Raw genomic sequence first — 12,193 nt, 5'->3', positions numbered from 1 at the left:
GTTTGAAGTATTCTTAGGGTTTTTGGCCAACTTAATACATAATCCTTTAACTATAATGTTCTTGGCAAAGAACATGCTTCAGTTTCTGTCTAGTTAGAAGATGCTGCTCCTTTCAAAACTGATTTACTTTGGTGTGACGTTAGCTGCAAGGCTTTCCAGCAGTGCAGGAAGAATTTGGTTGGTGCAGGAGGTGCCTAAAAACCTGCTGTGCAAGTGAGAGGGGTGAGATAGCAAAGTGTGGCAGAGAAATGCAGAGAAGAAAAACCTGCTGGGAGTGCAATGTCCGTGTTGGTGCTCTGCACAGAACGAGGGCTGGTTCCTGCTTTTGGAGAGTCCTTCATTCCAGCAGCTGGGGAAGGACTGAGGCTTGGCCTGAGTCTCGAGTTCATTAAACAGCTCAACCAGATGGTTTGTTCTGGCTTCCTGTTTTATCACCAGCCCTTGGCACTCCTCTGGTGCTCAGTTCTTGAAGGCTCAAGGGAAGCATGGTTGAGATCTCCCAGCTGTGAACAACATCCAGTGAGCAATAACATTGAACTCCCCAGCAGTTGTGTGTCTCTTCCCCTCCCTCAAAGGAGCTCACAGAGAGGTGGGGTTGATCCTTTCTGCTGCACAGCAAGGGAAAGAATGAGAGGAAATGACCTTGAGTTGCACCAGGGGAGGTTCAAATTAGATATTAGAAAAAGAACATTCACTGAAAGAGTGGTCAGGCGTTGGAAGAAGCTGGGGAGGTGGTGGAGTCCCATTTCTGGAGGTGTTTGAGGCATCTGCATGTGGCGTTGGGGTTCTAGTTTAGGGGTGATGGTGGTGCAGGGTTGGAGCAGATGAGCTCTGAGGTCTCTTTGAACTTGTTGATTCTGTGGTGTGTAAGAGTGATGCATAATGACTTTATAATTGTGTGTAGTGGGGCACTAAATGGCAGTTTCACATTAATACGAGCTGTGTGTTTATTAGCTGCCTTATTGATATATTAGTTTTTCTGTACTGTGTTGCTTAATCCGTAAGTATTGTGGCCTTTTAAATTAATTACATCTTGGGGCTGGAATGTCAGAGGGACAGTCAGGCCCAGGGATGGGGCTGTGTGTTATTTGGGATGAATCCCCACAGATCCCTCACAGCAGCCAAGGTCTCTGGAAGCAAACAGACACCGTGCAAATAGGCAAAATTAAACCCAGTGTATTTCTTTAACTCCCCAAAGAATGACAAAGGATGATGTTTTATGAAGTGGGAGCTCAGTTGGAAAGGAGATGTTCCAGTTTTAGAGACAGCAGTGTTTGTGTGATGATGTCAACACAGCTAAAGGTCTCCAGTCACAACAATGAAAAATTGCATTGGCACTGTTGTCTCAATTTCACATTAGCATCTTGGCACATCACTCAGGCATTCTGAGCAGAGAATAATAGTTTTCTGCTTCAAGCTGAGGTTAAAGAGCAAATTCTTAACACAAATGTTTCATATAAAATGGATTTCATTCTGGTAAATCTGAGAATAAACAAATCCTCTCTCTAGCACAATGCCTGTAAATAATTGATTCCAAAGCATTTACACAACAAGAAGAAAACAGGGCTGAAGGAGGAGGTCATCTAATCCATTGAACTCTCTCTTAAATCTTCATCTCTGCTTAAAAATCTCAATGCAATACTGGAAACTATTTCATTAAATTGGTGTGGAGCAGTTCTTCACTAACTTACAGTGAAGAATTGACTACTTCTAATTCATTTCCCTGGCAGCAGGGAAAAGTTACCAATTCAGTCCAATGCAGTGACCATAGAAGTGAAGTTCTCCTTTTTCTCCTCTCACCTTTCTGGGAGTTTTTCTGACCTTTTGAAGTTTTTTAACAGTAATTTCAATCTAAAGACCCTAAACACTTTTATATCTTCCGGTATTTGAACATTTTGAGTGATTTGTATTGGTGATTTTGTGTATCTATACTCAACTCAAGCTGGTTTTCATTTTGAATTAGTTCTTTTGTTTATTCTTCTGCAGCACTTCTCCCACCTGTGCAGTCCAGTGCCAAACCACCCTTTTGGAAAATGGTGCAACTTGGGTTTCATTTATAATCCTTTCTTCTGATGGTGTGTTAAGAGTAAAGATGGAAGCAATTTTAGCTGAACAAGGGGAAGATGGAAGAGATAAATCGTGGAAGGTGTGAGTAGAGATTGGGGAAGGTGTGAGTAGAGATTGTGGAAGGTGTGAGTATCCTCAGTGTGTTTGCTGTGGGGGAAGAAGGCACTGTAAATAGGTAAATATTTGGCACACCTACTATATCATCCCAGAAAAGTGGGGATTATGATGGAGACCTGTTTGATGTGGATAAATCTCCAGCAAATGTTTTTTGTCTTTAAGACTGGTGCAAGCTGAAAACATGCTGAGCAAAAATATTTAGAAATAAAGGCAATAGAGCTGGCAGGAGCGTAGCTACTCTAATCAATAATAAAAGGATAATCTGTCTTTCTTTGTGGTACACAAAGCAATAATCTGTTGTTCAGATTGATTAAATGCCTCAGCTCTGTTTCGATTATTAATCAATCTCTAAAGCAGCTCATTGTGAGTATAATACAAAGTACTAGAGATTATGGATACTAGTGCTGGTGATAGGAACAGCAACGAGGGAGTCTTTGTTCCCATCATGGGAAAAAGGGAATTGAGGTGAGCTGGAGGCTTTCTGGGGATGGATTTTTGTTGATATACAGAGGAGAGGTTTGACTGCAGAATTCCAAAAGGGGCCCAAAGGTCGAGTTCACAGAAATGACAATGATTTTGGCCTCTGATTCACAAATGTAGGAAGTGCCATTGACTGGACAGAGAAAGAATGTAAAATAAGAACTAAGCTCCTTGTCTAGGAAAAACCTGACCAGCTACCTTTTGGAAAAATGCTCTTATCTCATACATTCTTTGCACTAATAATTTATATAATTTCTTTCTTACATTAAAGCTTGTTTGAGCTGTGGGCTAACCCAGGCTTTCAGCTTTTGAGCTTTTCAGCTTTATAAGTCATGAGAAAAAAAAGAACAAAAACCCTTCTCAGGTTAGCACTGAAGAGCCATGTGGGGTTTGCAAACTCATGTTGGATATTCAAAAGAATATTCACCTTCTGAACAGAACTGACCTACAGGATCAATGATGGATTATGCTGACAGAATAAATTTAATTGCATTTTCTAGCTTGACTTTTTTCCAGTTGGGTTTGGATTTTGGGTTTTTTGTGTGTTTGTTGGTTTGGGTTGTTTTTTTTTTTAATGGCAGCATAAAATAATGAAACTGATGATAAAAATGCCTATAAAAATTCTGGCAAATTTATTACAGAACAACATGGCTTGATTTCTTATTTTTCTATCCATCTGGTCATTAGGCCTTTCCAACTGTCAGTTTCTAATATAATCTCCTTTAATAGCAGCATATAATTAGCTTTATGCTGATCAGAGGCATTTGGGATGGTGGGGGTAACATTCCAATCTGAATATTAAAATCACAAGGAAGAGAACTCAAAGAGGCATATGTCTAATTTATGACTTTTAGTCCTAAAGTCTGTAACTGGTGATTTAGGCATGTGAGCTTTGAACTGTGGTATGGAAATTTATCAATTAAGAATCCTCAGGAGTTCTGGAAACAAAGTGCAGATGTTTCTCCAAATGGTAATGTGTTAATATGTCACTTTTTTTCTCTATACAGTTCTGTTATTGCTTCAAATATTGATTTTTGTCTTACTTGTCTAGCTTCTTAAAGAAAGTAGTGAAAGCTAAAGTCTTGCTATTTTTCCATTAATGGCACTTTGTCCCCATTTTTAAAGCTTCATCCAGATCTCTGTGTGTACAATCTATACCCACAGATACTTCACAAATTAATTTCCTTACTGGCTGTTCCAGGAGTGCAGTTTTCTAGTGGGTTTTTCTGGGAGGTGATTTTCAAGATGTATTTGTTTCACTGCACCTCTCTGAGAAATGATTTACAAATATAAGGTGGTAGCCATTGTTAGTCAGGCCAATGAAGGGTGTTGATGTTACTGAAACTAGGACTTCATCCTAAAAACACCTATTTCTCTCAGTTCTTTTTAAAACCACTCGATTTGAACAGCTGTCTTTCAGAGGTGTTCTTGCATGTGGAGTTGGACAAGTCAGGTATTTGATCATGAAAGAGCTGAGTAAGGGGCAAGATTTCAAACACTGCAGAAAGATAGTTATTGACTAGATCTAGCAAATTATTTGGTTGATTGGAACATATTGGAACATCAGGCTCTGTGTTCTGCTCTGCAGCCAGGCAGAATAAACCTAGCAGGGCTTCAGAAGAGGAGATACACCTTGACAAGTGAAAATTACATCTCCTGCATTAGAGTTCTTTAAAGCTGGAATTGTCTTTGAATTTAGGCTTTCAGTTCTTCAATAAAAGATCACAGTTCCCTTTTTGTTCTCTGGCACTGTAACCCATTTGAGGATTCTGTCAACACCCCTTCCAAAAAATGCAGAAACCTGTTAAGATTCCTAGGAGAAAAAAAAAATCTATACAAGTTATCTTTTGCTCACGACTTGAAGTGCACAGCCAGAGCTTCCTCCAAGAAATGTCTCAGTGCTAGAAAAGGAAAAGCAGACCTGAGTTTCCATATGGCTCCCTGTTGAAAGGAAGCAGTGGTGCCACTATAGGGTTTATTTTTGGGCTGGGTGTCTGCTCAGGGCTGAATCTGGTTGAGGATTCACCTGAGCTCTGACAGGCAGAGGGACAGAGAGTACAGCACTTGCTGATTAGGTGGGAAGCACATTGACTTCTCCTCAAAGAGATCTGCCAAGATTGATTGCAGGATCTGTTTCTTCCCTCCCTCCTTTAATTTCCTGCATCATTTAATCAGTGTTTTCTGTGGCAGAACTCTGCACATGGCTGCTCCCCTTCATGTTTGTTAATAAATAGTGGCTCCTGCCACAGGAGGGGTTTTGGCAGCTGCTGGGGAGAATAACCTCTGCAGGCTGCAGACAAAACTGAAGACAACTCCCAGATGTTTTAATGAGGAAGCAGAACTGGTAATGATGCAGGGGAAGCAGCCAATCGTTCATGTGGTTCCTCCCCCTTGCCTCTCCCCCTTCCCAATAAATGTAGTTTAAGATTGAACTCTATGCTTTATATTCATGTTTTCTGGCTTCTCCCAGGAGTTTATCTCCAACCAAACTTCCTCATACCTCAAACCACCTTTGGTGAAAGTGAAATTTTGGTATGTAGGACCCCCCCACCACCACCCACCCCAACACACCCAAAACACCAAACACAACAAAACACAAAAAACCCCAAAAAACCACCACATGTAGGGTAGGGAAAAGGGAATGTTACAGTCTAAAAATTATATACTAACAGAGAAGATAAGGTAAAAATGTTTTATATAGAGCTGAACTCTTTAAAAATAATACTAAATATTGTGAACTATTTTAATAAATGCACCAAGCTCTATACACAAAGCTACTAAAATATTGAGACCCTAACAGGACTTTTCAAGCCAAATTGAAGAGAATTAATTCCTAATTGAATTTGTTTTTATTTTTCAAATTCGCAACTATGAAGCAAAAATTAAAAAAATATGTCTGATGTTATATCTTAGAAACCTTGATGTCCAGATGTCCACATAGATTTTCAATGGTAACATAATTATTGATAATTTGAGTTTTGTGCCATAGAAAGCCATAAGAGAAACTATAAATTGGAAAACTCATCAGAACAATCCATTCTTTTTGTTCAGCAGAAAATAAAATTTTCAGTAGTGTAGAGATAGTGTGAAAAGTTGTTATAACAGAAGCATCTTCAGTGCTGGTTTGGAATGTGGTGCATTTTAAGCTTGTTTCATTAACAGTTCTTTAAGAAACAAAAAAACCTGAATAATGTTTCACAACTCCATTCTAGTCCCTTTCCTGCTGTTCTTGGCATTATCTCTGATACATTCCAAGTAGTTTTACACAACTATTAATTGGATCTTTTGGGGAAGATCAGCAGAATTTCCACTTCTCAGCAAAACCAAATGGCTGTAACTTCAGGCTATCCTAGATCTCTGTAACAATGCCAGCCATGGGAATTCCACCCTGAACAATCAGACCTCTGTGAACCTTTATCTCTGTCCATGGTGACACATTTTGCCAGTGAAAGGCACCTGGAGGATGTGTGACAGAGTGATGTGGGGCAAAATCAGGGCTGAAAGATATTAACCTCAGTGTTGGTGGAAGTGGAAAGTTTGTGTTTTGTGAATTGTACATGTTTGAAGAAAATATTATTCCATGGATTACTTTTTCCAACATTACCTTAATCTGGTGAGGCGATTTGCTGGAATATTGGGGTTGCTTTGCTGCTGAAGGACTCTCCTTGGTGCCTCTGCACTCATCTGGGAGCTCCCTGCAGGCTGCTCTTGCCTCCTGCTGCCACAGAAGGTTTTTTTCCAGCCATGCTGCTCCAAATTCCTTCCAGACATGAAATCAGGCAAAAGAATTTATCAATCCACTGAACAAACAGACAGACAGAAAACTTTTTGCCCTGTAATCGAAGCAATTTTGCTCTTTTAAGGAAGGTGAAAGACCTCTTTGTATGTAAATTATTTGTCAGTCAGCTCTTTGAGCCACCTGGGAACAGACCCTGCTCAAGTTTGTCAGTTAAGAAATGAATTCCTGGAGTGATTCTGAGCATCTTTGCATTTTTTGGTATGGAGAGGAGTCAGCTTTTTTGCTGGCTTTAATTGCCTTCTCCAATATATCCATTTATAGGACATTTAGCACTTCAAGTGGATTAAAACTACTGGGAGCAATGGCCAATGCACCTCGGTTTTGTGCAGTGCTTTAGCAACTGCCAGAGCTGGGGAAGGAAAGAATTTCACTTTTGTGCCAAAGAAAATAGAGGCAGAAAGAAAAGGCCTTGATAACAGGTAGAGTTTGGGAAGGTTGTGGAGATGGGTTGGAATGGAGAGAGAAAATTTGTTCATGCCCTGTTTGCAAGTTAATGTATTTGCTGATACGCTGGAGCTGTTCTGAAATGCTTTAGCACTTCCATTCCACCCCCAAGAGGAAGTAGCTGATTCATAAACTTACACAGAGAGTATTGGTTATGTACAAATGATATTACACACCGAAATTTGGGAGTGTTGTGTATTAAGCCCAAGTGTGGGACATTAAATTTTATTGGAAAGCTGTGAAATAAAACTGGTTTATGAGTTAAATCACTAGTGTGACACTTTTAGGACATTCATCAAAATTTACTTACACAAATTAAAACAAAGAAACACATTTGTTGAATGATTGCAATTCCTGCTGCCTCAGAATTGTTTTTTATTCCTCCTTGAAAGCTATTTACTTAATTTTTTGTTTTCAGCAAGATGGTTATCATAACTGATTGTGTAAAATAATGATTTTAACTTCTGTTGCTGCATCACTTAGAGAAAGGAGTTGTTAAAATCACTGTAAATATGGCTGATAAAAGTAGAAGAAAGGAAGAAAATGGATATAAACCTTAGTGAACTCTAGTAGATTATTGATTTCTTTTGAGTGGCTTGACAGATAAAATGGTAAAGCAAAATGTTCAACTTCAAATGCATCACTTGAAGAAAGCAGGAGCATGTAGCAGGGCAGGAAGGAGATGATGAATGTGGCTTTGTTAGAGAGGAGAAAATGCAATTGTTCTGCATGAGGTGTTCATCACTTTCCTTTTTTTGTTCTACAGCAAACGATAAATGTCCATTTAGCTGCAGTAGGCAAAACCCGTGTTTAAAGCCTTGGTTCATGGGTCATCCTTCAAAGCATTGCATCCTAATAGTTGGAAACTTTTATCTGCTTCTGTACAACAGTTTAATGTCAGAGGCTTCAAGCAATTCTCAGAAGAAAGCAGTGAGGAGTTTCACTGTGAGCAAGGAGGGCTTAATGCATATTCACATCAGGCTGAGCAGCTTTCCTGGAGATTCCAGTGCAGATGCTGCTCTCGGAGGAGAAACACATTACTCCAAATACATCTATTCAGAATTACAATGGAACTTCCCTCGGAGGGTTTCTGTGATGCTAAATGTGGACTGGGAATGTTGTTATTAGGTGGGAAGGGAGGAGAGGAGAGGAGAGAAGAGCTGCTGTATCGTGTGAAGTCATGGGCAGGCAGAATACACACAGATGGTTCAGGGGAAAAAGAAAAGGAGTAAGCAAAAATGCTGCATGGAGATTTTTTGACTTCAAAAAATGCAATCTTGCAAAGAATTCACAAGTTTTGTTTCTTTGAAACGCTGGTGAAAAATGAGGTGCCACTGAGAGATGGAGAAAGGCTTGTGCTGGGAGATGCCAACCTTTTAACATCCTTCACCCCTCCCTGCAAAATGCTCAGCTAGGCTGAATCTCCTTTGTAGCCTCCAGCTTTTTTCTCTAATACACATTTATATGCACAGCACTATCCAGCAAAGTTTTTCCTTGTTTCTGAGTTGAATTACCACAGCAGATTTCCTGTGCTTTGGGAAGGTGACAGAGACAGCAGCTCTGTTCTCAGGGCAGGTGCTGTTTCGTGAGAGATCTTTACTATTTATTACATCTATTCCTGGTGGAAGATTGCAATTACTATCCTACTTCCAGCAACTCTTTACCTGAATCATGACAGCTCTTAATTATGTGTGAAAGAAGGAGTTCTATGCAGAGAAATTTCTCAGAGCGAATTACCTGTGAGATGTATTCCAGCTTAGAACGTCTGCAGCAGGGCTATTTGTCTTGTGGGGCTCATTTGGGGATTTTTGCTTCAGGAGCTGGGAAGCTGTGCCTGACTTTTGATAGCAGAATTTGCATTGGGAAGGAATTTCTGCTACTTCTTTTTCAATGTTTCTCTCTTTTATTTTTCTTAATTTTCTTTCTTTTTTTTTATTTTATTAATTTTTTCTCTTTTTTCCCATTCCTTTTAGTCAGATTTAGCTATGTTTCTTCCTTTAAATAAACCTCTTGCAGTCTACTGCTGAGTGTCCTGCTCAAGGAAACCCAAAGGAATAAGTAACAGGTTTTCAAATTTCTTATCAAGTTTAATGTTAAATCTTATTATTCAGCTACATAACTTTATTACCCTTCAGTTATAAATGTTTTATTTTTGGTTTAAGTATTTATTGGCAAAAATCTAGGAATGTCTATACTCAGAGAAATTCACCACAATGGCAATCCTGCTGGAGTTGATTTCCAAAATAATTTCCAGCCTGCAGAAGTTGGCATTTAAAACACATCCTACTCCAAGTCATACTAAATCCAAGAGTTTAAATGCTGCTGAGCTTCTAGATTATCTTAATGAGTGAAGAAAGCAGAGCCAGGACAGATGTACAGCTGCCTGCTCCAGAGTAGGTAGGCTGCTGGCAACTCTGCCATTTCATGGAGGAGAAATCTGTTATCATACAAAGACAAGGAAATTCTGGTCTGCTAGAAACATCTAGCTGGGTTATTGTGAAAAGATTTTAATGCACAATCCATCTGATGAGATTCCTGCTTCCACGGGAAATTTGGGCTTTATTGCATCGATATTTCCAGAGAAACTCTTTTCCCTGAAAACTTCCAGGAAGCTCTCCCCATTGCACCACAGTGAGATTGTATTTATGGTAGATTATTATTTCCTGCCCAGTCTCTCATCATAGAGGTTATTCAGTTATGGATGGTCACTCTGTATTTGAATACTTCTTTCTGAATTTATATTTCAGCATGAAATTGAAGATAGCTTGAAATAAACCTCATTTATGAGAGGCAACCTTAAACAGCACAAGGAATGTTAAATTATGAAATGCAAAGAGTTCCAGGAAAGAAATGATCATTGGGGATTGTAGCAGTAACTTGATTTTGATTTTTTAGATCGACTGTCATTGATAACTTCACCATTCCCTAATCAATGTTCTACAGGAAACAGCAACACGTGTGCCTGCAGTTTATCTTTGTTTTCTCATCCTGCTATCAAACCATCAATATAATTGTCAATAAAGGAGCTGGCCACTTGTTGGACAGCTCACATCTACAGATAGAAGAAAATGCTCCTGAAAAAAGGCATGGTTCTCCCAGCAGCACCAAATTTGAGTTTCAGACAGCCATGTAAACATTTGTGCACTGCAGCTCTTACACAGTAGGGCTGAGAGTTATGGGGACAAGGTCATCCTGACACCCCCAGAGCAGGGGGAGTGCCCAGCTGCTTGGGGGACAGGAGTTACAGGGCTTTTTTCCTGCCTAATTAGCAATATTACTTTCTATTTTGCACATCCCTCTGCATGCATTCAGAACAAGTCTGCAGGGAGCTCATTATGTTCCCAGCCTTGTAGTTACAGGCTTGCAAAGCTGTACCTTCAGGGGTGTGGGAGGTGCATTCACTTGAAGAAATTCCATATCCACACTGAAACACTGCTGAAAACTTGTAGGAAGCCTGTGGGATGTCTCCTGTGGGGCTTGCTTTATCCTGCCCTGCATACTCCTGCACAGAAGCTGTCCAGATGAATCTTCCTGACATCTTTTCACTTTGAGATAATGGCTGAGGGCAGAGTTTTGGCTCAGATGTCATCTGTTAATGAGCCTCTAACCAATGAATGGGTTTGGGGAGCAAAAAGAGACAATGAAACCTTGCTCAGCACCTCCTTGGCACGATTTATCAGAGCCCAGGGTGCTTCCTGCGAGAGGCATTTTCCATCAGGATGATTTAGTGTGAGGGGTTTTTCCTTTTTAGTTTTTCTCTCCTCTTTGGTGGAGCGTGGGTGAAAGAAGGCAGAATCCCATTCCCAGCACGCTGCTGTGCTCACACATCCTAACTGTTGCTGAGAGCAAGACAAGAAGTTTTCAAAGGAAGGATGTAGGGCAGCAGCTTATGAAAACCCTTGGAGGACAATAGCAGGAACATTTGTTGGAAGAATGGCTGTCTGAATCCAAACTCTCCTCTTTGAGCTTCTCCTCCTGAAGGCTGCAGCCTTAAATCAGAGAAGACAGCACGAGATACCTGGTGGAATTATTCTGTGTATCCAAGATAAATGGTTGAAACTGGAGGAAGTTTTGTGTATTATTTCCTGGCTGTCATGGAGCGATGCCAGAAGCTGCTCCTCAAAAATCTGTGAATCTTTACTCAGAGGGGATGTCACTGGGGAAATCCCAATTGCTCAGGTTGATCAGTTAAAGAGAATTACCAGTCAGAGGCTTCTAAAAAAAAGCAAAACTTTCCCCTGTGGATGAACTGCACCTTTCTTGCTCTCACTACCACAGAGAAATGATTTTGGGTTTGTATAGCCATTTTTGGGCACACACTACACCCCATTATCCCTTGGAAAAGTCACCGTTTTTAAGGTTTAATTTAAGTGATCCCAGACATCAAATGATGTTGTCAACCTAACTTTCACTGGAATACAAATGCACAGAGTCCAGAATAATCCAAAACTGAAGGACAGTTTCATTTAATGGAACGCAGTTTGCAAAATAACAGTTTTTAACAGTTGCAATTGAAATACTGATATTAATATATCTTTTTAGGAGTGTAAATGACATCAGCAGCCCTGACAGTTATCTGGTAGGAAGCCAGATGGTTGGTAAGGAACATGCAAGTGGCAGGAGACAATTAGCTCTTGCTCTCCCTTGGACTACCTGCATAGCCCAGGACTGAAAAAGTCACTCATCAGGTAACACCCAGTGCATCCCAGAACCATCTCCTGGAAGATGCTTATTGTGTTTTAGGAGAGAAAAATGAAAATTTGCTCACATAGGGAATAATAATTGCCACAAATCTGTTTTGTTTGCTCACAAATACTTTGATTTGGGGATGATCAGCCTTGGTTTTATTAAAGTGAAAGGCTGCTGTGGGGTGTGGAATACTTTGGGAAGCTGGTGAGAAATATGCTGTCACTCAATGCCTGAATTATTATGCAGATAAAATTTACCAACTTCCCTCCTCCAGTATATCCTATTTGGAAAGATCCATGAGAAATAAATGGCTGGTTTTAGTGCAAGTAAGTGCTACTTCATCTGGAATAAGGATTCTGTCATTTGAAGATTTACAGCAGTAGCCTTTCTCCTCTGCTGTTTGCAGCCACTGCTCAGCTTTTTGCACTCTGCTTCTTCTCTGCTTTATTTGCATTTTTGAGCCTTTCTCATTTGCCTACTGGCTTGTTATTTTAGGTTTGTTTTTTTTTTTTTCCAGATAATCTGGAAGGTGAAGAATGACCAGGCAGAACTCAACTGCCGTTTTGTTATGCCTAATAGCTGATTAAAAACGAGCTG

The 12,193-nt window shown here is 40.0% G+C and overlaps 1 long non-coding RNA gene across 3 annotated transcripts in view; it reads left to right on the top strand.

Moving 5' to 3' along the window:
* Nucleotides 1-12,193, top strand: part of LOC146437592 (uncharacterized) — a 72,131-nt gene that overhangs the window by 46,611 nt on the left and 13,327 nt on the right. The window contains exons 3-4 of one of the 3 annotated variants that reach the window (XR_014852306.1): nucleotides 1,987-2,148; nucleotides 6,725-6,882. The exons of the other annotated variants lie outside the window; for them this stretch is intronic. This is a non-coding gene — a long non-coding RNA (uncharacterized LOC146437592). The remainder of the gene's footprint in view (nucleotides 1-1,986; nucleotides 2,149-6,724; nucleotides 6,883-12,193) is intronic. 3 annotated transcript variants of the gene reach the window in all.

This window comes from Lichenostomus cassidix, chromosome 4A (assembly GCF_008360975.1).
Source record: "Lichenostomus cassidix isolate B80296 chromosome 4A, HeHo_3.0, whole genome shotgun sequence".
Lineage (NCBI taxonomy): Eukaryota > Metazoa > Chordata > Aves > Passeriformes > Meliphagidae > Lichenostomus > Lichenostomus cassidix.
This window is presented reverse-complemented; position numbering and strand designations above follow the sequence as displayed.